The sequence below is a fragment of the Acomys minous genome, assembly GCF_964271855.1.
Source record: "Acomys minous genome assembly, chromosome: 8".
NCBI lineage: Eukaryota > Metazoa > Chordata > Mammalia > Rodentia > Muridae > Acomys > Acomys minous.
The window spans coordinates 83,012,911-83,039,212 of record NC_140489.1 but is presented as its reverse complement, the minus strand read 5'-3'; the positions used below and the strand labels follow the sequence as shown (position 1 = coordinate 83,039,212).

Genomic DNA, 26,302 nt, shown 5'->3' with positions numbered 1-26,302 from the left:
GTCCCTAAGATGGAAGGCAGGGGTGGCTGGCTGCCGTGGGAACAATTGCTTGTCAGAGGCTGGCTTAGCTGAAGGTGCGGAGAGGGACTGCAGGCGCAGAGAATCCATTCTTCAGGTTTCTCTTTGAAATCCCCTCCAGGTAAATGCGTCCTGTTGTTTCTGGAGCCTTGGCTGCGCTTCCCAAAGTGGAGCAAAGTTCAACTCTTAAGGACAGTAACAAAAGAATAGTCTTTTGCTGGTGCTTGGGGTGGCCTCTTCATCCATCTTCCATGCATAAGTGTGAAGTGAAAATTAACTGTTTAGAGATTAGTGTTTTCAGAAATTTACAGCAGCCATTATTCAACGTATTTAATTAATATTTTCTGGGACAGTGTATGGAGACCAGCAGAATTAGCAAATGTTGTTTTGATGAAAGGCCAGATGTAATTAGTTTTGACTAGTATATATTTTTCCTAGCTGGAAGGAGATTTTTAGTTCATTTAACCAGTTACTTATTGGGGACAGTGGAAACTGAGCTGTTTTTTTTTTTTTTTTTTTTTTTTTTTTTTTTTGGTAGGTTTGTAGGATGCATAGAGGGCAGATGTTAAATGAGTACAACCTTTGATACTGAGTTCTTCTCAGAATGAGATTTTTTTTTTCAAATCAGTTGTCTGAGTTCCTAAGTAATAATGAAGCTTCCTAGAGCCCTGAGTTTCTATTGTCAACAGTGGCATAGATTTCTTATATAATTCTGGGACTAGCATGCTGGGGCATGGGTGTTTTCAAATTCAGTTCAAGATGCTTCTGGGGAGAGTCACTGATGAAAAGTGCTTTCCTGTTTTAAGGATCCCTACCCTTCTCAGGGGGAAAGGCTTGCATTTTAACTGACCTAATTATGTAGTTTGTTTTTAAAGTCAAACTTCAGTAGAGACCACGATCTTTTAACTGTATTTCTGTAGTGTCTTGGGTATTTTAGAGCATGCCATGTTCTCATTTGATTTTTTATAAAGCTTTATCCAAGTGTTGCTATACTTTAGATACGACAGTGAACATGTAAAAGAAAATACAACTTATGCGGGGGGTGGGGGTGGGGGGGCAGGGAGTGAGTAGGGTGTGTGTGATTTGTTCTGTTTCAAAAAGTATGATGCGCTTATAAAAATGAAAACAACAAATACCTTCAGTGACCCAAAGCTTCAGGTGTGACCCACCTGAAGCAGGCGTGTCTTGATTTGTAAAACTTCTCTGGTCATTTTCCTGCCTAAATTGCAAGTTTCTGAATATTCACATTAAGAATTTTTTTTTGCCTAACTAGAAAATTCTCAATTCTATGAATGCATATGTACATACAAATGTTTTTTTTCTATTGCCTTTTTAAAATTAGCTAATAAGCTAGGATGAGAGGGAAAAGAAAACAACTCAGGTTTTAAATGTCTAGCCCAAAGTAATGAATACCCAGGAGTTCTCCTTTTCATGAACTCCTATCTAGAGGGAGGCTGTGGTGCACTCCTTTTTCGATGCTACTTTCCTTTCGGAGTTGAGTATATCTTTATGTGTAAAATAGCTCTTTTGTTTTCTGATGGGTTATAACTTTCTTGGAGCGGACACCAGCCTTTCTTTTTTAACCTCTTCTTGGCCATTTAGAAGCAGGGAAGCCCATGACTGCCACTTACCCATGAGGTTTTCTTTGTGCCTGGCTGCCTCTCACAGGTAAAGTCCATTTTTTTTAAAGGGCCACAATTATGTCACAGGAGTTCCCACTTGAGGGAGTTACTTTTACCGCTTGCAGTTCTGTCAGTTTCCAAGGCTCCTTGCAGTAGATAAGGGCTTGCTCCAAAGACAATGAAATGTCTCTGAGCTGGAAATGCTCATGTGAGCAAGCCTGAAAATGTGATTTTTAAGGGGACTTTTTATTTTTATTTTATTTTTTTAACTTTACCTCTGAGGTTGGATATCAACTTTGGGAGAGATTATAACCTCCTATAGCTAAATCATGTCATTCATCGATGAGATTCCATGTGTCAGGGACCCTGCCCTGGCTGCTCTGTGGGCAGTGGTCACACTGGGGAGATCTGCATCTCAGGAGCTCTGCCCTGTGCCACATGTGCTGCCCACAGGGCTCCTACTGCCTATAAACTGAAAAAAAAATGTCAACAGTTTTCTTTCGAAATGTCATTTGACCTTATTTCCTTTAAAATCCTGTGCTGTGGTGTTTTTACACACTAAAGAGAATGTGCTTTACCCTTCCGTGGGCTTTTATAAAGTGTAAAACATGTATTTTTTTTTAATTTGCTGAGGTAAAAGTGTGCAAAGGCTGTAATATTTATGTCATTGGGTTAATACATGCACCATGTAAAGCTGCCGTAGATGTATGTGTGTACTCATTAAGACAGTTGTAAGAACTTTGTGACTCAATATTGTATGCTGCCTGCTTCCTACTGAAGTCCGATGGCTGTGCAGCACACTCCCTCAAATTGCCTTGAGAAAATCACCCCAACTGAGCATTTGCTTCAGATGTTTTCAGGTGGAGTGTCAAGCTTGGAACTCTAAATCAAACAACTCAGGGATGAATAATTTATTGGGGAGGCAGCTTCTTTTGGTACGTCGGCAAGGATTTTCATTGTAGGGTTTCCAGCTCCAACATGGCCTTGAGAAGCACCTCAGCCATTGTCTCAACTGAACCTTAGTGTGTTCTAATCTGCACTCACAGAGTGTCTTTTTACAAAAGTCAGCGCCACTTCTCAGTCCCTGGGGCTCCTACATCCCTGAATCCTATAGGCAGGGGACAATTCCCAGAGATTGACTTTGAATTTGGTGCTGCATCCTCTCCCTGGTCCACGCATCCCCCTAGCCTGTGCCATCTGAGCAGGAGCCGAATGCACCGCACACTGTCGCCATGAAACAATGCTAGCCAGACTGGTGGTGGAAATAATCCAGTCTGCAGGGCACCCCATAGAGAGCCATCAAACCGAGTCTGCTCTGGAGCTGTCTATGAGAGTGTGAACATTCAGAAATCGATGCTGCATCTGCTGGTGGACCCTCCGGTTCCCTGAAACCCCCACCTGCCTAATGCATCTGGGCAAGAGCTTTCAGAAGCCAGCTTCCTTCAGGATAAATTTAATATGTCTTGAGGGCCAGGCGCAAGCAAATTGATTCTATCTCTGCTCTGCAGCAGGAACACTCGTAAACATCTGTAAGGATACAGATTCTCAGCAACTCCAGGATGAGAGGGTGCTATTTCGTGAAATATTCTAAGCCTACTCCCTTCATGCCTCATGCCAGCATGGCATTTTTTAATTAGGAAGTTGATTAAAAAGGGCATGGCAGACCAGGATGTATGGTCTTTTGGCATTTGTCCAGCTGTTTGTCTGTTTGTTGATGGACTAGTGGAAGGGATTGCTCATCACCCATTTCAGGAAATAGGGAATTGGGACTGTTACAGGGCAGAGGTGTGGCAAGAATGGGGCAGTCCTGTGCTGTGTTCTGAAGGCAGCTGATGTTGACTATCTCTGTGCAAAGCTTTCCTGCAGACAGACTTGCTGGCTTCCTCCATGACCCAGGTCACGTGCGCTTTGCAGATACCTGGGAACGCCGGGGCAGCTCTGTGTGTTACACTGAGGAATTCTGGGCTTCTGGCTTTCCAGTAGTCAATAGGAAAAGTCATAATCATTTGCATTTTCTGGACGGACATCTCTTTTGGCCATATTTCCTGTAGGCTGCCATCAGCAGTGATAGCTCTTCTAATCTCTGTGGTGCAGCACTGTTAACCTCAATAGGAACTGGTTTTGTTTTGGCTGTTCGGTTTTTTTTTCCCTCTTCCTTTCTTTAAAGGAATTTTTTTTCTTTACAGGATCTTTTTAGAGCTTGAAGTATATTATCACAGGAATAAAATTTTATGCCTACTTGTAGTATTCCCATGGCTAATGTGGTGTGAATAAGTACCCTGTTATGAATTTAACCCTGTCCATCCTCCTCATTGTTTAAATACTTCCTGAGACCAAGTGTGCCTAAGAAAGTAGAAACAGATTGGCAGCTAAGACTGACACTGAGACCCCGGAGCTGAGGGAGAGGCCCTAGGGCTTTCACATGACCTCCAGGGAGCTGTTCAAGGCTCAAGACAGGGGACACAGGGAGATGTCTTCACTCCAGTGGGACTGATCAGCTGATTGGCAGCAAGCCTGTCTTTTGTTCTCTTCCCCCTGAAACTCCGGGCAAGTTTGCTAATTATTTTTAGATTCTGCGTTTTAGGAAAGTTCAGTGAGAGATCGCCAGCTCTCAGTAGCCATGGTGGGCAGCCCTCTCAATTTCAGCCTCTTGTAGCAACACTGACACAGTGAACACTGAAGATGAAGCCTGTGGCTTCTTAAAGTCAGTTTCTTCCTCCACTCTTATGCCACTGCATATGTTGACCTCCTACTGTGTGCAAAGCCAAGAAAGAGAGAACCTTCCTGGTAGTCAGGACCTAAGTGTCTGTCTGTCTGTCTGTCTGTCTGCCCACATGCTAACAAAAGGTGATGATATTGCTTCAGGGCAACCTTTCCTTGAATAGATTTGGAAATAGATTTTTGTTCTTTTGACCTAAACAGCATGGCCTGAACCCCTTGTTTCTGCTTCCTGGTGGTCTTCCCAAACATTAGCATAATTCATAGCATTGTGTAACTATTTCTCTAATAATTACATATTTTAGTGTCCCCCCCCCTTCTCATTGGAGCTAGAAAGAAAAATTCAGCTTTTTGGGGGGAGGGCTCTGGATAGCTGGTCTTCTTTCCCATGGTTCCTCACACATGGGGCACAGAGTTAAGATGACCAGCCTTTTCTCATTTGAGAATCTGAGACAGTAAACACAATGCCGTTTTGAGGAAGGAATGTTGGTAAATGTCAGAATATCTACTTCTCAGTTTCAGGACACTTCACAGCTGTGGGCAGTAGGGCTCAACAACAACAGCTTTGGGTGGGGTGTGGCTAAGGCCTCTACTGCTACCTGAAGCCAGCCTGCCAGCAGACAGGCAGATCTCTGGGCTATCCGCCATCCCTGTGAGATGTTCAGGATGGGCTGTCCTGCCACTGTGCAGCCAGCTGAAGAGCCATTGGCTGCAGAAGCCTTTGGCAGCAGGAGGAGGAGAATTCGAATGAGAAAGTGGTGAGGCATTTAGACACTCTGACAGGAGCTTGCTATCCAGCAGATACCCCTGGACAAATCTATAGGTTCAGGGTTAAAATCCTGCCATCACATCCTTTAACAGGCAAGTATTGTCTGAGTTAGATTCTCTCAGAGTAGGAAAAATAAGTGGCGCGGGCATCAAAAAGCCACGTATCTTTGCTTAAAGATGGAATCATATCTCATAAAGCAAGAGGTATGGGTAGCTGCTGGGTACCCCTCTAAGACAAGACAGAATTCCTAACCACGTAGATTCCAGTCCCAATTTGGCTTGTCTTTTGTCTTACATGGGATGTTTGACTCTAAATTAAAATTCATGAACTCTTCAGAACCTCTCAGCTCCCTTTCCTGTGATTCTGAGAGAAGCCATGATGGTCTTGCTGCCCAAATATTCTTCAGCTAATTTGTTGTTACTGGGATATTGTTAGCTCCAAAACAACCCTTCTCCCTCAGAGACCCATGGCGCACGCCAAGCTGTGTCATGTCAGTCCCCCAGGGACACTCTGGCACACCTGTTTACAAACGGGCTGGGCCACCTGTTCCTCTAGCTGCAGAGTTAATGATCAGAACAGGGTCTGATCACCTGGATCATGTAAGTGGTAGAGGGCCATTGTGAGGTGGCAGGACACTTCTAATGCCAATAGCTGTCTACTCAATTTTGAGTTAGGTTAGAGAATACACTCAACCTGTAATCACAGCCTGAATTAAAAACATTGTGATCCAGAGACTAGATGTGGAATGTGTGTCAGATGTGGTTCAGCCAACGAAATCTGATCATTTTGATAAGTTGCATCATTAAAATGAAGCAAATGCAGATAAAAGTTTCCTTTCATTGTAACGACATTGCTGAGGAGGAGGAGGGTGTTTGGGCCATAAGCTGTAGAAAATAGCAGCATTAATAGATATGTTAACATAGGGGGATGTCCTGGGGGGGTCTCAAAGAAAAAGAGACTATCCCTTTAAGAGTAAGGGGTGCATTAAGGGGCTAGAGGAAGAAAAGGGAAGGGAAAAGTGATACAATTATATTTTAATTGAAAATGTATTTCTTTTTTACAAAGGTCTTTAGTAAAACAAACAAAAGTATCCTTGCCTCCTTTCACAGGTTTGTCTATCTCCAGTGTGGCTTGTCTTTCACTTCCTCTGGTGATAGGGAACTTGCAGCTGGGGCCACATGCTGCCTCTGTCTGTATCATTTTTGGGTTTTATGTGTAGTCCTAGTTGCTTCTGCCCCTAGGTTTTGTTTATCATAGGGCAGGCAGGACCTGGAATGTAGTTAAATGGTTTCCTTTACTGACTTCTTTGGTCCTTATGGAGAGTCAGAGCTTCACCCATGCCTGGTTCGATTCCATCAGCAGGACCGTGTGTGTGCTGTAAGTTTCTAGCTAGTTCCTCGGGACATTAGAAATGAGTCATCAATCTCCTTGATTATTTTTCTATGAGCTTCTACTGGAAGGCCTTTTTACCAAGGACCAAACAGGTAGCCATCCTTTCTTGTTTCATTTGGTTCCACATCCCTTTTACTTTCAAAATGAAATTTCCATTTGTAGTTCACCTTGGCCTGACCTGTAGCCCATTTGGAAGGTGCTGCCTGGAAGGCCCTGTGTTGTATTCTTGCTTCCCACAAGACTTGGGGGTGACTTTGAGCACATCGACTAGCCTCCATTTCTTTGTGTGTTGTTTCAGAGGAGGGATTAGGGCCCACTGCTTCCCAAACCTCCTTCTGATCCCCACTGCTGGAAGGAAAGCAGAGGCCTGGAGCATTCCTACCAGATGTTCTTGCTGGGGATAGCCCAGTGCAGCCTCCTCAAGACCAGGGAAATGACATGTCATTAACACAACGGTGAAACTCACACATGGGCCTAACCTTTAACTTTCTCTTATGCTTCTTCCTTTGTCAATTTGATCTGCATTATTCCTGTGACTTGAAATAAAGCCACACATTTGACAAATATTTCTTTATGGCAACTGTAGATGAACGGGCTCCCTGATAGAAAGCACAGGCATCCTCACTGGGATGATGCTGGGGTCATCTCTTGGCTTCTCTTAGCTCCCTGAGTCCCATGGGTCCTACTTCTCATAAAGCAGGCAAGGCAAATAAAGTTACTGTCTTGGATGTAACAAAGCAATGTGCTGTCTTTGTGGCTTCCCAGTCTTTTCAGAGGCAGCATTTAGGGTCTGCATGTGTTAATAGGGGAACCCATTTTTAGATGAAATCAGGTGCATTCTGGGTGATATGGCTATAGATGGGGAACACATTTTTGGTAGACAAAATCCATTGCACAATCCACAGCCTAATTCTGATGGCCTGCAGTAGAAAGCACAAACAATTGTAATTACAAGCAGAACCTGTGGGTTCAAATAAACACCACTGTTTACCACCACAGCCAATGCCCTGTTCAGTAGCACCTCAACTCCTCTAGGGTGTGTCTGCAGAGTGTCCCACTGACACACCGGGCATGGTGCCTGCAGTGGGGAAGGACCACAGGAGAGATACTCCAGACCCCAGCTTCTCACTAAGGTCGTGGAACCTTTCCAGGACACTGGTATTGGTGGCTTTCTAAAATAAAACTGAATATCGTGGGGCGGGGGGTGGGGGGTGGGGGGGGTGGCGGAGCAGCATGCCTCGGTAGGGGCAACAGGCCAGATTCTTCCAGATAGTAATAAGTTACTGTATATTTCACAGTGCCTGAAGGCGTTTGAATGTTTCTGTCAGGGAGAGGGGTTTGACATCAGAGGACCAACTCCAATGTGAACTCTACTCACTGAACACCTGCCCATAAAGGTCACACACCACCTCTAATATTTCTGCATGTTTATGCATCAATTTTAAATTGGGGAGAGTTTTTAAAAATACATGTCCAGTTTCATAAAATTATCCAAACTTTCAAAAAGTCAATATGTGTCACAGAAGACTTCCCTCTGCATATTGGGGAACAAATCTCATGGTAGAAGGGGTGAGAAGGTCCAGCAAAGGAGAGTGACCCAGTGTGTATAGGAGGGACAGTAAGGAAAGACTAAACACTCTCTGCTTGAGACACAAAGCAAGGGTAAAATTTGCTGCCCATAAAGATATGCCTAAGATAGGAGTTCCCCACTCATGTTTCAGTTCTGGTTTAAAGTGGGACCAACTAGGAGCAAAAGTTCAGTACTGTTGAATGACAAGGACCCATACTTTGTGACTCAAGTCCCAGCTAGGTGCATACTACAGTAAGAAGCTAAGGAAAGGGGACTCTCAGGAAAGCAGCTGTGGGCAAAAGGAACACAGCCAGGATGTCGTTAGAAAAGTCATTACACTGAAGGTTTCTGGGGTCCTATGCAAAGGCTGTAAGAATCTTCAGGACTACTAAATTCTGTAAGATTCGCATCAAATTACTGTAGGCATTCCTGATGCCTGCCTCCTCTCTGAAAGTCACTTCTAGCTAAATATGTGGCAACCTAGGTTTATTGCTTCTGCATTACCGCTTTTTAAGTACATAGTTAAAAATGATTGAGTCTTAATCTTGCAGTCCTCATTAGCAAACTCTGTATTGTTTCTTTGTAAGTCAACTGGAAACATTTTTGAAGATATATTTATTTTTGTTTTGTGTGTGTGTGTGTGTGTGTGTGTGTGTGTGTGTGTGTGTGTGTGTGTGTGAGTGTGAGTGTGCATGCGTGCGTGTACACCATGGGCATGCCTAGTACTTGTGGAGACCACATAAAGTCATTAGACCATCGGGAGCTGGAGTTACAGATGATTGCGAGCCACCATGTAGGTGTTGGAAGCTGACCCTGGGTTCTCCCTGGAAGCAGCAAGTCCTCTTGAATGCTGAAATGTCTTTCCAAAAGCTGAGCCATCTCTCTGACTTTTAAGCTGGGGGAAAAAAAATAAGAAAATAATTAAAATGTGGATGAGGAGATGGCTTAGTCAATAATGAAACCTGCAAGCATGGGGATCTGAATTCGGGTTCCCCAGCACCCACATAAGAAGCTGAGAATGTTGGCAGGCATCGCAGAGACAGAAGAATCCCTGGGGCTAGCTGCTCAGGCATTCTACTCAACCAGAGAGCTCTGGGTCCAGTCAGAGACCCTGCCCCATTACGGTGGAAAACTACTGAGGACAGCACTTGCCGTCAGTCTCTGGCCTCTATACGCATGCTCACTGATGTGCACACATAGCAGCACACACACACACACACACACACACACACACAATATTATTTTTTTAAAATAAAGAAAACAATGGAAGCAAGTACTTTTCCTATGATCTGCAAATCTCTATGTGCACCTGTGAGTTCCCTTCATAGAGGCATGTTAGGAAGATTTGTTTTTAGTAATCCCGAGAACAGGGCAAGGGCAGAGTCCCAGCATTGCTTGCCAACTGAGGCACAGGTAGGCAAGCTGGTCAGTGCATATCTCACAACAGCTCTCAGCTTAGAAAGACCTCCTGGTTTCAAAGTAAGAACAGCTTAACACATGGCTCACAGACTAGTGGCTCCACTTATTCAATCTTTTCAGGGTCAGATGGCAGCAGTAGTGTGGGGTAGCGCCATGGTCTCTTATGCCTGGGCATATCTTCCCTCCATCTCCCAGTGAAGCATCAGACAGGCTTTCCTCTTTACACACTTGTAACTTCTTAAAAATAATAGTTATTTCAGCTGAGAATGGTGGTGCAGGTCTGTCATCCCGGTTCCTCTACTGGGGAGGCAGGCACCAGAGCATCACAAGTTCGAGGCCAACTTGGCAGCTTAGTGAGAGCGTGTCCTAAAATAAGATGTCGGCAAGAAGATGGAGACATCCCTCAGTACTGGAATATCTGCCTGGCTTGCGTGAGACCCTGGATTCAGTCTCAGTACCTCACACAAAAATAAAGGATCTCCGTCATGTTAACATAACCTTCTTCAGAGTGTCTGAATAATCTGCTTTCAGATCCTGCTTAATGTAACCAAGCATCCCCTGGACCAGACATTGGGCCCTCTTGCGGGAGCTCCTAAGTAAGCTGCCACTGTGGCCCCGTTCCTTGTGGTTCAGATAGACAGGATGGGGAGGACATGTTGGGCTCTTTGCATCACTTGCGTTGTAAAGTTAGCCAAGCCCCCCAGAAAGTGGTGTACCACATTTCATGAGCATAACTTCTGTGTATACATGTAGTGTGTGGGGTGGGGTGCGGGTGTACACATGCTCAGTGTCTCTGTACATGCTCATGCGGTCTCCATAGGCTCCAGGCTCATTGCTGCTCCCATTCCTCTCCCCTGATCCTTGGAGCCCAATCCGCCTCCAAGTCAAACTTCTTCAGCTTCATTCATTATGTGCAAATACCAGCCACTCACCTACTGGCTGACTCAGTACCAATGGCATTGCCTTTCCTGCAAAACCTGCTTCCTCTCCATCTTCTTCTTCTTCCTCTTCTCTATCTACTTCTGGCCAGAGCCTCTCCGTACTCCCACATATTAATGTCTCTCTTTCTACCTATTCCTTCCACGCCTTTAGATGAAATGTCTTTGATATAAATAAACCTCCTATCACAGGTTAGACAGAGAAGTAGATTCTTTCTGTCTCTCTGTCTCTGTCTCTGTCTTTGTCTCTGTCTCTCTGTCTCTCTGTCTTTGTCTCTGTCTCTGTCTCTGTCTGTCTGTCTGTCTGTCTGTCTGTCTGTCTCTCTCTCTCTCTCTCTCTCTCTCTCTCTCTCTCTCTCTCTCTCTCTCTTTCTCTCTCTCTCACACACACACGCAGCTACAAGCAGTGAAAATCCTCAGTAATCCCTATTTGCCCATTATGAGCCTCACATGAGGATGTGTGAGAGGGACCAGACCCAAGTGGAAGCAGGTGGGAGTGTGGCAGGGAGGCACACCAGCCTCCCAGGCGACTCTCCGCCCCCCCCCCTGCTTCCCATTAGACTTTTCTATGGACAGCTTCCTTTCCAAACCCAGGCTTCAGACTCTCCACTGCCCTCTCAAGATCAGATAGCCCCCTACCCCAGCAGCACTGTTGTATACACGGAACCTGAAGCCCTTGTAACTGACCATTAAGGTCCATACACACTGCAGGAGCTAATGGGAGGGCCTTGCCCTTATAAGGAAACACATGGAATCTAACTTGCTCGAGCATGCCCATTATCACCTGAAGCAGAGGCACACTCCTTCACTGATGACCCAAGGCATTGCAGAACTGGAACTAGGTGGAAGATTCAAACTTTTCTGATAAAATGTGGCTGCTTGCTAATCATTATGGACAGCTGTCCATCAAGCCTGATGCAAGCAGGGTGCAGCATAGATTTCACTGTACTGCATGATTCACACGCCAGGTGGAGGCTTCTCTGACTCCATCCTTGCTCTACTACCCTTTCTTCTGCCATGTGCATTTCTAAAAGCCAGTTCTAGTCAAAGAGATGAGACACTGGGACCTGCCCTTGTCTCCCATCATGCACAGCACCTGAGGGTTGGCTTATACAAACACAGTCGAACATGCCCACTCCCCTTTTTTCTCCCCGACCCTGGGGTTGTATTTTCCTCAGAGGATATCATCTGGTGATGTGCTTCATAGTAGAAACGTGGGTCTAGGGCTCTCAGCTGAGACAACCGCGGAGATCAGCTTTGCTGAGCACCTCACATCTTACAACCCCTTTCAACACTAGATAAGGAGAGCTGGGGAATGTTTATCAAAAGAGGCAGAGCAGTGGCCTCCTCCAGGACACAGCTGCCTCTGTCTAAGTATTTTAGCACAGAATCCGCAGGCTGGGTAGAGATGTGTGTGGCCAGCTCTGAGGGTGCTACTCTGGGGGAGCGGCTGTGGGGGAGCAGCAGCGTGGCTGGTGTTATCTGCCTACATGGAACAGCAGTTTCCCTTTCTGATGCCCTGCATGAGCTTGTTATCCGAATGCCAGCTTCTTCATTTGCCGTGAGTGATCTTGAAATTAGATCTTTGTGTACGTTCAAACCCAAGGCCACATGTGAGACCAGTGAGGTGTCAGGAGTGCGGAGAGACCAAATGCTAGATCTTCAGGGAGGACCTAACAGGTTCCCTGGATCTGAATGGAGCTCAAGGTTAATGTCTGTGCTTTTTTTTTTTTTTTTTTTTTTGCTTTGTTTTGCTTTGTTTTTGTTTTGTTTTGTTTGACTGTGCTATGTTGGTTTTTCTGGCTGGCTGTGGATTAGGGGCATGGCTGCAGCAACCCCTTTGATCTAAATGATTGTGGTGAAATCGTTGCTTACACAAGATCATCTTCAGGGGATACACTGTGTAAGGAGAAGACCAGGCAATGCTGCCCTTTAGTCAAGGAAGCTGTCATGCTCTGTGGGAGAAAGACACTTCTGTGGATGACCCAGCACAGTTTGCAGTGTGAAAAAGGTAGGGAAGGGTTGCCAATCAGGTGTTCTGCTTTTCTCAGAGGAGATTTTGCCCTGCTGGACTGTGGTTGGGGTAACATATAGTTGATGTGTGCCACATTCACAGAGGGGAAGTGAAGATATCTATAGCTAAAGACATGGAAAAAAGTCTGATCAGGCAAAGTGAGGTCATCAGTCTCACAAGAAGATGATTCTCTTCTCTTGGGGTAACTTAGAGAACTTTCTGGGTGAGAAGGCAGTTTCTGTATGGGGACACCAGAGAGCCACCTAGGAGACAGGTGGAGTAGGTCATCGTGGGTCAGAAGCCACCTTACAACAGTCTCTGGTGATGAGCCTGTGACTTCACTCTCCTGATAACGGGAAATTACGAAAAGCTTTTGTGTGGCTGAATGACAAGGCCAGAGCTTTTCTCTGGGATAATTAATCTGGCAGCCAGTCAGTGGCTACTTCCTGCCAATTGCATCTCTAAAATAGCTCTCCCAACTGCTGCATCCCCTCCACCCCTTGCATGCTTTCCTTGGGACTGTCACTTATCCACTCATGCTATCCATTGCACAACCTGCCAATCATCCATACTCTGTGGTGTGGGAGACTCCCGGAAAGGCTACAGTCGGCATCTCATGGTTGCATTTCTCTCATCTGTGTCAGACAGCACTGGGAGGCGGATGGCTCTGTCCGCGGTCTGTGTGTGGGCCACTTTTATTGTTCCTTCAACTCATGTGTCCTTCCTCGTTCTCTGCATCCCGTCACCCTTCAAAGACATTTCCACAAACCCTTCTGTCCTTTCCCAGTGGCATCCATCCTCTCTCCACTGAGTGCTCACAGGGAAAATTGCCTTGTATTTGTAGGTGTACGTATGATGTTGCTACCTTCCCAGAGGCCAGGACAGTTTACCAGTTCTGTGGGTATGTGTGTGTCATGGTATATGGCACGTTGGTTTGTGCTCCTGGTTCACTATATTACACCAGCAAGAGATGCAGGGCATCTCACCTCAGTGTGGATGCTGAGACTGAGGTGCTGCTATTATAGGCATCTCACTGTCCCACGTTGTCTTCTTTACTTTTCCATTTTGTGCTAAAGCATCATGATCAAGGTAACTTAGAAGAGAAAAGGTTTAATCGGGGTGTATAGTTCCAGGTGGCAAATGTATGACCATCATGGCAGCAGGCTAGCAGGCATGGCTGGCTCTGGATCAGTAGCTTTAACTGAGAATGGTGGGCTTTTGAAACCTCAGACCCTCCCCCATGCCATGATGTACCTCCTTCAACAAGACAATACCTCCTAATTCGTCCAAATAGCTCTAACCACTGGGGACCAAGTATCCAAACACGTGAGCCCATGGGGCCATTCTTCTTTTTTTTTTTTTTTTTTTTTTTTTTTTTTTTGAGACAGGGTTTCTCTGTGTAGCCTTGGCTGTCCTGGACTCACTTTGTAGACCAGGCTGGCCTTGAACTCACAGCCATCCACCTGCCTCTGCCTCCTGAGTGCTGGGATTAAAGGTGTGTGCCACCACGTCCGGCTCATGGGGCCATTCTTATTCAAACCACCACAGGCATTTGCAACCACACTGATGATTCAGATAGTAGTTACTTCCCTCAGTAGAGGACTTCCTGTGTTGGCCTCTGTTCCACTGTGCATCCTGACATTTAGAAATAGGTCACTATGGAGAAAGAAATCACAAGAGACCCTGTCGCTGCCTGCTTTGTATTACTTCACCTATCCTGTGAAGGTATTGGTAATTTTTCATCACTGTGACAAAATACCTGAAGAATCAGTAGAGGCAGAGAAAGACTTATTTTTGTCACATGGTGTCACAGGTGTCATTCCATGGCTGGCTCCATCAGTTTTAGGTTTGTGGTAAAGCAGAAACACTTGGCAAAAGGCAATGGTGGATCCAGCCTGCTCATTTCCTGTCAGCCAGTTACCTAAAGTTGTGGATCCATGGATTAACCTATCATCAGATTCTTCATTCTCCAACCACCTGGAGCTATCAGCAGCAGCAGGCAACAAGCCTTCAGTGGGTGAGCCTGGGGCCATTTGTATCTAAACCATAATATCCTTGAACTTCCTGTGTGTGATGTCTCACACAGGGAAGCCCCAGACTTCTGCACACCTTTTCTCCTTTATCTGCTGTGAGAGCCACGTGTTCTGCCTCATCCTGACCCTTTGATACCACTTAGATGATAAATATTTGCATGTCTGCCTTGGGAGAAAACACACACACACACACACACACACACACACACACACACACACACAGGGCCTTTGAGAAAAATCATGATTTTTGGGGCTTTGCCCAAGAGTGACAGAATCAGAGAGGCAGCCACCCTCTGACCTTTTGGGCAGAGGCATGACAATTAATTTTAAAGACTTATTCAAGCAGAAGGTCATCTCTGTCCTCAACACTTAGTCTGTCCTGATTAAAAGGTAGGGTGTGGGAAGCAAGGACAGACACAGAACTCAGGTGCCGCAGACCAAGGTTAGGCAGAAACTGAAGCTTCTGGCCTGAAAGAAGCTCCAGACCCCGCTGATACTAGGTCCAGACTCAGGGTCACACAGGAAAAGAAGCTGCATGTCTTCTTTCTCCAGATTCAGTAATGCCACCTTCAGAAGTCTGAACAGAAATGTCCTTGAACTTGAAGTTGAGTGCGGTGAATCCACTATCCAAAACCAGCAGTCAGCTTGACATCTTGGGAGTGGAGTGTAACTTAATGCGCAGTGCCTGTGTGGCACCACAAGGCTCTGGATTCTGCTCCCCATGCCAGAACGTCATCTCCACTCATCTTTCCTACCACAGAGGTTCCGCTCCCGAAACGTACAGCGTATCTCCTATTTTGTGATTTTTTTTTTTAAACTAAAAGCTGCTCCAATAATTGCTATAGTGGGACTGAGCTGGATTAAAGTTTTGTGTTTTTTTTTTTTTCTGGAGAATAGATCTTTAGATATCTATATCTGGAAATAGATCCTCCATATCTGTGTATTTAAACTAACAGTTGCTTTGAAGGATTCATTTCAGCCATTGAATGTGAAAGAAGTAAGTAGCTTAGTGGGACAGTGAAGTACACAGAACTCCTTCAGCTACTTGCCTCAAATGTTTCCCGGGAATCCACCATGTCTTTCTTGACTTGCCTGGCTCTGCTAAAAGGAGATGAGGTCAGGTGGGTGTGCAAAGAGTTGCAACAGAGATATGCAGCCATCACAGTCAACTTCACCTAATTTCCAAGGCAGGTCCAAACTCCAAAAGTCACAGAATAAACTTTGTAAGGGGGGGGGGGAACATGTGGTTCCAGCAAGAAAGTGCCCGCCTAATGTAAGTGCAGCTATGAGTTTGTTCATCAGCACCATATTTTTAATTAATTTATTCATATTACATCTCAATGGTTATTCCATCCCTTGTATCCTCCCATTCCTCCCTCCCTCCCACTTTTCCCCTACTCCTCTCCCCTATGACTGTGACTGAGGGGGACCTGCTCCCCCTGTATATGCTCATAGGGTATCAAGTCTCTTCTTGGTAGCCTGCTATCCTTGCTCTGAGTGGCACCAGGTTTCCCCATCCAGGGGATGTGGTCAAATATGGGGCACCAGAGTTCCTGTGAAAGTCAGACAAATGGATTGAACTAAAAATGATCATAATGAGTGAGTTAACCCAGAAGCAGTAAAAGTCAAATGGTATATACTCACTTATATCTGCACACTAGCCCAAGGGGCATGTCCCATGAAAGTCTTCACTTACCAGGAAAGTGGGACAAAGGGGAGAACATCCTATTGGGACTCTAGGTGAGAGAATCAGCACCATATTAAACCAAGCGTGATGGCATAGCACTCCAGAGATCAAGGCAGGAGGGTCAGAAGTTCACGGCTATCTTCAATCACATACAGCCTAGATTACACAGGACCCTGTTTCAAAAAACCAAACACAAAGTTTTGTCATTTTTACTTGACCATATGTAGCAAACACACTATCGTTTCTTGGTCGCATAGAATAGAACAACTGTTAGTTGGTATTTTTCATCCTAAATGCATTCCCAGCATACATCAGGTTACACTGACCATATCAACTCTATGCTCTGCCATCCTCAGAGGCCAAGCATTTCCTCCAAATGCCATGTCTGTGGTTTCGGACCCGAACTAGAGGAAACTGGAGGTGTTCACCAGCCCCAGCCCACTGCTTGTTTCTGTAAATAAAGTTTTATTGGGCATTGTCATGCTGTCCACTCGTGTACTGTTGTGACTGTTCGGGTCATGGGGTTAGCGTGCCTAAGTGTTTTGGTCAGCTATGATAGACTCACAGAGGGAACCCACTCGCTCGGTCTTAGTTACCAGGAATGAGCTTAAAAAAAAAAAAGCAAAGAGCTAGAGGGATAGGACAGTGGTGCCGAGGTCACGCTGAACTCAGAAGAGGATTCAGTGTAGAAAGTGCAATGAGATAGCACTGTGAGTGGGAGTGGGGCTCTGCTCACATTATCCTTCTCCTGGGACTGTGACCAATCTTAGAAGTCCCTTCCCTCCAGCCCCAGTAGGGGGTCTCCTCAGCCCAATTCTCTAGCTTCCTAGTTCCCCCATCTCTCAGGCTGCTGAACTTGACCACACATTCCTCTGGACCATGATGTTATGACAAGAATACTCACCCCCCCCAATAGGTCTTCACACCTGCAGGGCAGCTATCTTAGACTAGGCTTTTCTTGCAGACTTCCGTAGTGCATGAGGTTCATGCTCTTTTCATTGGGGTATGATGGCGGCTCCTTACTTGTAAGGCTGTCAGTCCTGGTATGGCTGCAGTACGTTAGTCTCCTATCTTACGTCTTCTTCTTTGTTCATTGCCTCTCAGTAACTCCAACTCAGCTATTTATTCTGGAGTAAAATAGTCTTCAGGAGATAGGAGGCAGGGCCTTTGACTCCTGTTCTTAGGGTGACTGTGGGCAAGCCAGGCCACTGCGATGCAGTAGGTAGAGTGATGTATCCTTGGGGACCACCAATACTTGATATACACTGGTTCCTGGAGTGGAGCATGGTCTTTTACACACTGCTCTAGGATACAAGGTAGCAGCCACCATTTTTATTGTTAGTGGCTTCTCTTACTCTCACAGTCATGACCTTGTGGCTGCTCCTAGGACAGACAGTGGTCTGATGGCCTTTTGTGACCACATGACTCTTCTCAGGAGATTGTCATTTGGGATGGCTTGATGAGTGCTGTCCTTGAGTGTTGTGTTTTCCTCCCTCCCCTGAGTACATCCCTTCAGTGGAGATCTGGTGGACCCAGGCATCCAAGTCTTTCTTCCCAGCTTGCATCTGGCTAGGAGTTGTGATTCTCCTCAGGAAACAGCAACATCTAAATTTAAATATTTGGGGACATTGTCCTCTATAGAGGGTAATACTATAAGGGTGCTCTTGTGAGTGAAGGAAGAATGGTTAGTGGGCCGAATGACAAGTGCAGGTGCCCAACCAGAAGAAAGGATTTGCAGCTTAGGTATGCTGAGCCATAATGACACCATTCTGGGATTAGCCTGAAGCCACGGTTTTTCTGATATCTGTGAATATCTGAATATGAAGAATTAACTTATCAAGGTGGCTATAAGGACAAGAGGTTACAGGACATGTTTCTGAGGCACAAAAGAAGTTCCGCAAACTCTAGTACTGAAGACTGTCATTTGTGATGTTTTATTGTTTTTAACATGCACCCAAGAGTGAGCCTGGTTAACACATGTAATAGTAGATACCAGGGAAATGTAAGCTGAATGGCATACAGAATGCATGAAAATAAAGGGATTTAATTCTGACAATGACTGAGAGATTTCATAAGCAGCCTTGAAACAGTCAACTGTCCCCACAAGGACTTGGCTCCCCCATCAGATCATGCTTGAGTTTACCATGTCTGTTATTTCATTTTCAACCTTGATTTCAGCAAAGTTTTAAGCAAGACAAAGATCCCATTTCAATTCTTAAAGAGTTCAAGCATTCGATCCAGTTTCTACTTTCTGTTCAGTCTCAGTCATTTGAACACATAGAGCTGTCGATCTTTCCAGGATGGAAAGAACTCATTGTTCATTGTGAGCAGACACCAGCCACGGGGATGTGCATATATCAGCATATTTAGTAGCAGGCACAGTCGCTGCAATTTGACATCTCAGTCAAGTTTGTCTTGAAGTCTGGCAGCCCCTCCTCCTCATTTCTAAGGCAAGTGGTCCCACGCTTCCAAGCTCACTGTGCACAGATACCCAGACGCATAGTGGAGAACAGACAGCATCATTGCTGCACAGATTTCATCTATTGGTCCAAAACATTCTGAATATTTAGACAACAGTTCCTGGCTGATTGGTAAGCTAATTCCTCTTTTATCGTAACCTTTGGTTCTTCAGTTGGGTGACATGTTTGCAGGAGGACTTTCTACTTCACCCTGTCATGTCTGTATTCCTATTTGTGGAGCGAATGTTGTGAAGTCTGTTGCTCCATGTGAGGATGCTCTGCAGTGCTGGTGAAGCACACGCATGTTGACACAGCAACCAAGGAGGGTAGTGTTATCCCCTTATGGACATACACTTTGGAGTAGGAAGAGGAACCTGTGCATACCCATGCCTCATTCCTAGAAGACCAAGCCATGTCTTTGCTATAATCATTACAACAGGATTTAACTTAGCACCTTAATACATGTTCAAATGCTTTTGCTTGGTTACATGTGCGTGAACTTGATATTTGGGCTCAGCTTAGGTTTCTATAATATTTCCTTATTTGATCTTCCAATTAAGAAACACGTTTAAAATGGTTAGATTTATATAGCCTCCAAATCTTGTTTTATTCCTCATCAAAAAGCCAAGTGCTGAGAACAACACACAGCACCTGGTAGGCCTCAAGTGTGAGATGAAGACTTGGCTAATGGAGTGATGAAAACTCATCTGTCCATCCATGTATGTGGCATGATGGGTACCCAGGAAACAAAGGGGGGATTTCCAACATGTCTGCTTCCAATAAATTTTCTTTACAGGGAGGAAAATTGATAGAAAAAGGAAGGAAGAAAAGAAGGAAGGAAGGAAGGAAAACAGAGGCAATCAGAGAGACCAGTAGAAGAAAAGTCAGGAAAGGGCAAACAGGGGTCAGAGCCAGGCATGTCTCACAAACACCAGTTGATAAATGTTTGATGCAAACCCAAGAAGTCCTCTCTGAGTAGAAAGAGAAGGCTTACATGTTTAGGTCCCTGTGGGTGGTCTATGCATCCAAGAATAGCCAAGAAGAAGGGTGCAGTAGCACTGCTGTACCAGATGACATATATTCCGTCAGTCCTGGTTCTGATGGTCCCTGGCACCTGTGCCTGCTTTGTATGCAGGACAAGGTGGCTTTGAATCCAGTGAACTATGAGAGAGCCACCCCTCACATGCTGCCAGATGTGAGCTAAATTATTTTTTAAAGTTAATTAATTTATTCTCTTTATATCCTGATCATAGCCCCGCTTTCTTCTCTTCCCGGTCCCACCTGCCTCCATCTTCCCCAATCCCCTCTCCCCTATACCTCAGAAAAGGGGGTTCCCTTCACCTCTCAGAAAAGGGGAGCCCCAATCCATCCACTCACCCTAGCTTATCAAGTTGCATCAGGACTGAGCACATCCTCTTCCCCTGTGGCCTGGTGAGGCAGACCCGCCATGAGGGAGCGATAAAAAATCAGGCAACTGAGTCTATGTCAGAGACAGCCCCTGTCCCCTTACTAGGAAACCCACATATAGCCTGAGCTGTCCATATGCTACATCTGTGTAGGGGGCCTAGGACCAGTCCATGCATGGTCCTTGGTTGGTGCTTCAGCCCCTCTGAGCCCTGGCTAGTTGGCTCTGTTGGTCCTGTGGTGCTCCTGTCACTTTCAGGTCCTTCTGTCCATCCCCCCACTTTCCCACAAGACTCCCTATGATCCACCCAGTGTTTGGCTATGAGTCTCAGGATCTGTTTCAATCTATTGCTGGGTATAGTCTTTCAGCAAAATTATTTAAGACCATATAAAGGAGAGAGGTATGTTTCTCACTCATGAGGAAAAAGGAAAAATATATTACAATGCTTGCTCGTAGTTGAACTTCAGCAGGATTGGTTTGTGGACAATTTTTCACAGTATTTAAAATTGATTATACAAGTCTGAGAGTTGGGCTGGACTCTTCTGCAGTCTAGTAACTGTTCAAGAAACAAAGCAATTGGTCCACATATCTATATGGCTTGCAAACACATATTTGAACATCTTCTGGTTAAAACACATGCTTTGACTTTCTATAACGTCTAAGTAGTTGTTATACAGAAGAGAAACATTTTCAGAAAAGTATTTTGAATTTTTTATTTGTACAGTTCTTGCTTTGCTGTGTTCCCGAGCCTGACAGCATCTCATATCCTAGTAGTAACCCTACTTCAGGCCAGGTTAACCACTTTGGGAACCACTCCAAGGTCATTGCTGTCCCAAATAACATTAACAGTGCCCCACCCCCTCTTTAAAGTTAATTAAAAAGGACAAAATACATCAGGAACCTAGTAAAAAAAAGTTATCTAGAACTGAAACATAACTTATGAATCTGACAAGTGAAAATTGTAGTGACATTGGGAAAGGCTGTAACTGGAAAGAAAGAAAGAAAGAAAATTGCCTGAAAAGGAAGCACTCTAGTCTCTTTGTTTAGGAACCTCCTGCTGTCATTTTTAAGGAATATATTGGTTAGTTCTAAATAAAACTGAGGAAAACTAAATGATTAGGAGCTTGAGATTTTGAACTTCCAACTTCATTGGTGATTGTGACTTCACTTGAAGGAAGCCTGGTTAGAGAGGGGGATGAGGGTGGGGGTGTTCAGAAGATGAAATCTCTATCCTGTCGCTGTGCGTTAGAATGAAACAGCAGACCTCACTTCCCAAACAGACCCAGTGCACCACACGCTCTGTGCACACAGAGACCCATGGCACGGTCATTTGCCAATCACCAACGGGGGCCTCCCTTTCCAACAGTTCCAACTGAGCTCCAGCTGAGCTCAAGGCTTGCTCTCACAGGGACCCGCCCACAGGAACCCTCTGTGAATCACTGAGCAGAGGCATGGTTTGGGGAGACCGTGGGCACGTCTGCACCACGCAGTGCCAGGACTTCCCACAGTCACTGGATGTTCTGTATCACGAAGACTCTTGGTGCCTCCATGGGCAAAAGCACACTGTCCCTGAACAGGTCGTGGCCCTTTGCAATGAGCACAGGAGTATTGGTGACAGAGTGACATGGCCGACCCTTGCTGGCTGAGTGTGGTGCAGATGCTAAGAAAGCATCTCCTGTCCTGTGAAAGTCTGTGTTTTGGTTCACAATTGTGTGGCTGATGTAGGAAGCCCTCCCCTACATGTTTGCCTCCCTTCTTGTGCCCTCCCAGAATTAAGGCCATGACAGATTTTAAGGTTTTTAATTTTAAAGTACAGAATCTGATTTATTTCAGGTATTTACACTGTGTGAAAACTTATAAAGCACTATATCATCATGGCCCTTTCCTCTATGGCAGCTGGCAAAGGCGGTCCTTAAACAGAAGCATGCCCCGTTCTCAAAGATTATTCTAGTAGATGTGTGCCCGAGGAGTACAGCTATTAAGCTTTATAGAATGATTCCATGCGGAGTTGTTTATTGCCTAGGTTTTCATTGTCCTTTGTACTCTGGTGTCACTTCTTCCAGAGGAGGGATAGCTTTAGCTGTGAGCATCAGTCTCTCACAGTTCCTCTCATTGCATTGACTCAGCAGAAGGTTACTGAAAAGTGTATGTGCCTCATCGTTTGGGAAATAAAGTGTCTCTGGTTCTGTTGTGACCCAAATTATGACTTCACTTGTGTTCGGTCCACAGGCATAGTGGCTAGGACGAATACGTGGGAGCATGTTAAGGACAGGCTGTGGGCCTTTGCTGCTCTGTGCTCCCTGTGGAGTCAGCTCAAACAGCTCTAGCTTACTTTCTTCCCACATTCTCTTGTCCTGTAGAGTGTGGAGGACTGTGGGATTAAAGTGGAAAGGAGAAAATAAACCAAGGGCTCACAAATGTGGAGCACCATTCTGGGGATGAGAGGGGTACGCTGAGATGTTATGCTTTTCCCCCCAAACTCGGGGATTCTTTTTCTTCACTTAAAAGACTCCCAAAGACAGCCACACTCCTTCTAGGCTGCCTCCCTCCCTCCCTCCCTCCCTCCCTCCCTGGGAAACCACTCATATGGTAGCAGGAAGAAGGAAGGGGGCGATAGTTCCTGCTATGCAAGGCAACACATTTGTTCTTCCTTGAGCAATCCTTGGAACCTTCTGGAGCTGAGGCCCTGGAGCATTCTGCGAGGTACAGAGCTGCTGGCATGGCAGAGGGAACGCCCGTGCTGAAGGTTAGGGATTTGAAAACCTGTCTGGAGGAAATTGGCTCAGGTGCTTTGGTTGTCTACGGAAGGCACCACATGTGTGCAAATACCATGGGTAGACTGGAGTAGAGGGGCAGTGCCCTGAGTTCCGTTCAGCTCCTCACATGGCACCTGGAAATGTCTTATCTTACATCTTTCTGGTGCTCATCCTCTTGGACACCTGTCCCAAGCAAATCTCCACCTTCACTTTGTGTTACCACATCACTGCTAGGGACATTAAAATATGACTAAATGATGCCAACTGTAGCAGGCAGGCAACCAGGACTCTATAGGTTGGGTCTAGGACAGCTGACACCAACTGCTGACTTGCAGATGTGCCTCTAGAAAGCAGAGAAGCAAAGGGATCATTGTGCTGAGGGGTAAGAGTATAGTTTGTTTAGCAAAAGCTGAGACGACATGACAATAGCATTATTCCTGTCCAACATCCCTGCCAGACACACACACACACACACACACACACACACACTCATTGAAGCCTGGGTACCACAGTTGTCTTCAGTGGAGCCTGAAATATTAGGATTTGTGAGGAGCACATGTGATGAAGTTCCCAGGATCCCCTCTGTGGGCACCACCTCTGAATGAGTTAAAAGATATAGCCCTCTCCGGGTGGGTGTGGTGGTGCACACCTTTAATCCCAGCACTTGGGAGGCAGAGGCAGGTGGAATGCTGTGAGTTCAAGGCCAGCCTAGTCTACACTGTGAGTCCAGGACAGCCAAGCTACACAGAGAAACCCTGTCTCAAAAAACCAAAAAAAGAAAAAAAAAGATATAGCCTTCCCCATGACCCAGCAGTTACCCCTGAGCTGTTGATGCTCACTGGATGAGGTATGGGGTTACTCTGGCATTGCCCGCCTGCCGGTGAAGAGATAAAGCTTCTCTAATGCCTCAGAGCACAGAAGCTGTGCTCCACCAAGAGGAGCTTCCCGAGCAGAAGCAACACAGGAGACACAGGTGTCTCCTTGTATCTGGTATCCAGACCTAATCAGCAACTACATCAAACCAGCTTCCTAACTCAGATTGCATCATTCTTCCCGGATGGAGCTTGTGACATTAGCCACATTAGCTTGGAGAAAAAGGAAAATATGTACAACCTTTGCAGACAACCATCCCAATACCAATCAAAGATTGGTTTTTGGGTTTTTGTTTTGTTTTGTTTTGTTTTTTAGTTTTTTGTTTTTGTTTTTTTTTTTAACAAAAAGGGGGAAACTCAAAATGGCTATAGCTGTTAATGTGAATTTCATTCCTTCTTTTAAAATGAATACAAGTGCTGCAGAAGGGGATCAACAAGCAAGCCACACGCTTCTCCCCTTTGTTTTGAGTGGGTCCTCCCAGGATCTCAGGTGCCCTGTGTTCCAGAAGGCTAGACAGTGGGGCCTCCAGACCCTGACCACCTACAGTGTCTCCTGGCTGGGACTCAGCTGTAGGTCTCCAAATCTGGAGCAAACTTCTCTGCATGTTCTGTCTCCTGTTGGATTTTTGCACACCTTGTTCCTGAATTTCTTGGCTCATGGTTTTTGGATTTCCACATTTTGAAAATAAAATGGCTCTGGGGATAGCATCTCTTCTCACTGCCCCTCTCTTTTCCTTACCAGATGGTTTCCCTCCCCCATGATGTGTTGCTGCTAAGTAGGATGCAGCAAGAGCTAATGATGGAAGACAGCATTTAGCTTGGTGGTCTCACAGCATGCCATTTGTTACAATGGAGCACATGGTGGTGCAAGCCTTCAATCCTAGCATGCAAGCATTTGGAAGGGAGAGAAGGTTGATTTCTGAGTTCAGCTTCATCCTGGTCTACAGAGCAAGTTCCAGGGTAGCCAGGGCTACACAGAGAAACAAAACCAAACCATGCCAAAATTTCCCAGCATGCTTTGGGCACTCTGGTATGCTGCCACTGTCCCTGCAGTATGAACCAAGGCCTGCTGTCTAAAGCAGGCTTGCCTTCTCTCACCTGGCGCAGAAGTCAGTCCTGTGAGCACTGCTCCTGCATAGCTGTAGCCATGCCTGCCACTTCCTGAGCTCATCTGTGGCAGCCTCAGACCTCAGGTAATCTGATGGATGAAGTAGCATGGCTTCACATGGCCCATTGTCAGGAGGCCACGCCCAGGGAAGGGTATTGTTCGCATCATACCCTAGTGAGCTCTAGTTCCTTCGCAGTCTGCTTCTCTGTCTGTAAGGTTAGCTTCTTCATGACAGGGTTATGATGATATGATATGATGATAGGATATGGTATGGTATGATATAATATGGTATGATATGGTATGATATCGTATGATGAGATGACATCCTATAATACCCAGCAGAATGCTATGCACATGATTAAGGCTTTCAAAAAGGACTTAACAACTGATTTGTTTACAAGGTAAATGATGCTAGAAGGCCGGACAATGTCATCACACCTCTGTTCCATGTTTCCTGATTTGAATGCTGCCACGCTCACTGATAAGAACAGATATCCTGTTAAAATGTGAAACATATTTAGACCAGTTTTTTTTGTTCTCATTTGTAAGAGAGACAATCCCGTTTGGGAGGTTGTTTTCCTCCCATCCTTCTCCTCTGTCTCTGGTTCACTGCCTTGAGCTGAGATTTTTCCAGGCTTCTTGCCCTCAGCTGAACTGATAAAGGCCGGGTATCAAGTTAGACTTCTGGATGAGGGCTTATTTTGCTCAAGTCAGAATTCGTAGGCTCTAGCTTCCTGCCAACTGGCTTCTCCCATTCTTTCTAAATTGAAACATGTCTAAAATATTCAACAAGGACAAGGGGCTGTTACTGGGTTTTGGTGCCTGAATGAGTCTGAGAACACGCAAGGTGCTCATGTTATCTCTGGACATGCTTGGATGATAAAGAGCTTCTGAAGCACAGTCACACGACCACAACAGCAGCTGGTTGCTTTCAGCATCTGTGGTCCCGGTAAGCCTCTTCCATCTCTGGGAGAGTTCCCAGTCTCCTCACCCATCCTGGCCTGAGATGTGACACTGATTTTATATTTTACAGTGGAAATGCAGATACCTAACAGAATATAGCTTGGCTTCCTCCCTTTCTTCCTTTCTCCACCCGTGTTTATCTTGCTGCTCTTTTAAGGTCTGAACCCCAGCAGAGGTTGTAGGTAGTCCTTGGCGCCTGAGGCTGACAGCTATGTGCAGAAGTGGCCTCAGCATGCTGGGATTCCTAGACCCAAGCCTTAAGAAGCTTAAGTCCTTCCTAATAACCTTGCACTACACTTTCCCCTCGGGGTTTATGCCTCAAATTAAAAAAAAAACAGTCTGACATAGGTGAGCCAGGAGAAGGCATTGTGGCCAGTTGGGTACCTGTGGGCTGGCCCTTTTGCCTGCCCTGGGCTAAGGGCAGGGGCATCCATGGTCTCCCAGGAAGGTCTGGTTAGCCTGAGGGCTAAGATTGGCTCTGCCACAGCTGAAGGAAAAAAAGAAAGAAAGAAAGAAAGAAAGAAAGAAAGAAAGAAAGAAAGAAAAGAAACATTCTCAA

General features: G+C 45.5%; 1 protein-coding gene and 1 pseudogene across 14 annotated transcripts in view; both read left to right on the top strand.

Moving 5' to 3' along the window:
- The window catches only part of MYT1L (myelin transcription factor 1 like), a 403,682-nt gene that overhangs the window by 6,945 nt on the left and 370,435 nt on the right, over positions 1–26,302 (top strand). Inside the window, exon 1 of one of the 13 annotated variants that reach the window (XM_084791227.1) lies at positions 3–139. The exons of the other annotated variants lie outside the window; for them this stretch is intronic. The gene's annotated coding sequence lies outside the window, so the exon portion shown is untranslated. Of the gene's footprint in view, positions 1–2; positions 140–26,302 lie in introns of those variants that run through there. 13 annotated transcript variants of the gene reach the window in all.
- Positions 1–26,302, top strand: part of LOC311604124 (large ribosomal subunit protein eL15-like) — a 53,328-nt pseudogene that overhangs the window by 397 nt on the left and 26,629 nt on the right. The gene's annotated exons all lie outside the window — the stretch shown is intronic.